Here is a 2,030-nt window from a genome sequence, read left to right as displayed (position 1 = left end):
GATCATTGAAAGGGAACCTAAGAGATCTATTATCACAGTTGAAAATGAGGTTAACGTTTATTGAATATCAACTACACTCTCGTTAAAAGCATCTTTTTGATACTTTTTATATCTCTTGCAAGGAGCAGACATTGTACCTCCATATATGCAGGATTTCCCAGCAGCCCCCAAAATTTATTTCAGCACTCGCAGGATTAATAAAACCAAAAGCTTAATGGAATAGGTTAATAAAACTGTTTTAGCGAAATACTGTACATTGTGAGTCGTTTTGTTCTTGGAACACCACGGGGTAACTGAAAATAAAGTCTCCCTATCTGCATTCATATTTGTCACCGTTTTCATCTTCCCTCTCAGCATGGTTTCCTTTGTATTCTTCCGGGAGTTGTGGCAGAGAGGACACACCTAACTATGTTGGTTTGTGTCACATTTCTTCTCCGCTTCTTTCAAGTCGCACACACCACTTGCCTTGGGTGCGTTACATTTAGAAGAATTATTTTTTTCCTCACACTTTTCCAACAACCCTCAGCCTAAAGGCGACGCGGCGACACCCTCTCAGCTGATCTATACTTGATCCTCGTCCGAAGTTAAGATCAGAAGCTATTGGAATGGGGGGTGGTAAGAGAACAGGCTGGAAATTTGACGCCGCTATCTCCTCTCTCCCGTATAGTACTGTCCTGTAAACTTTGTGGCTTCACCCGGCAATGTTTCAGGTCAATATATATATATATATATATATATATGTATATATATATATATATATATATATATATATATATATATATATATATATATATATCCTTCCTTCCTTCTATATCTTCAAGAGTTTCAAGGAATGGGTGACTGTGTTCCAATTGCTCGCCTCGCTACCTGCCATCCGAGGGCCCCATTAATGGCGGTGTTTGTCGGCTGACTCTTGCATCACACTCGAGAGTAACCTGATATTTTAACTATTCCAGGCTCCATCTTACGTTTTAACAACTCTTTAGGAAGTTTTGGAGTGCTTAACTTTGTCAAAGGACTTGGATGCTTCATGAAATACGCTCTTAAAGAAGTTGAGGGTCGACTATATTATTAAATGTTTTGAGGGGACGGCACGCTTTTCCGACCACAAACAGGTGATTGAATCGACATTACTTACATTATTCAGTTTCACATACTAGAAATTTTGTTGTAATGAGGGAATGGTGTCATCCATGGAAGCTGATAAAATGTTCACAACTGGACTGATAATGAACAGAAATGATACAAGAAGTATCTTTCCATACTTTTTTCCCTCGAACATCCATCAAAATAAATTATTTTTCATATTATTTGTTTTTGACTGAGTTCGCATTCGTTTATGAAGTTGATTTATGGTGTCTCATTAAAAGTCATACACTATACTTTGAGATATACATTACTTTTTATGACATACAAAATCACAAATATACGTACAGTTTGGCTCATTGCATATTTTGTTATACAACCACATGTTAAGCACCTGATATGCTTTATATTATACGTTACTGCCTCCTCCACTGCAGGAGACACCTGCAGTAATGTTAATTACTCTCAGGGAAGTCTCGTAAGCATTGGCCCAGGTGGGTGCCGTAAACCTGCTTTTGATCCAGCCTCCCTGAACGTTTCCATTTGTGTCTTACAATTTGTGTCTTACATCCTACCCGCTACTTATAATTCTCTTCCTTCACACAACACTATATACACCCAATACACCTACACCTTTCACTCAAAATTCAAAATGGTGACTCCAACACCAGCCTCAGAGTCCCCGTCTGGGGAGATCACAAATGCCCTCATTCTGAACTGCCCTTTTAGCTTCTGTCTTGATATCCCATCAACCTTTTTTTTCATTAACTTATGCAACATTCGTAGCCTTAGATATAATTTTCAGTTTGTGGAACATAACCCTTCCTCTACTAAACCTCGTCTTCTTTTCCTTACCTAAACATAGGTTTCTGAGCCAACTGACAGTCACCCCTTCTCTGTTCCCTTCTACTTCTCGTGCCCCACGCTCTGAGTCTTTCGGATTT

The sequence above is a fragment of the Scylla paramamosain genome, chromosome 8 (genome assembly GCF_035594125.1).
Source record: "Scylla paramamosain isolate STU-SP2022 chromosome 8, ASM3559412v1, whole genome shotgun sequence".
Classification (NCBI taxonomy): domain Eukaryota; kingdom Metazoa; phylum Arthropoda; class Malacostraca; order Decapoda; family Portunidae; genus Scylla; species Scylla paramamosain.
Note: the sequence above shows the minus strand (reverse complement) of the source record.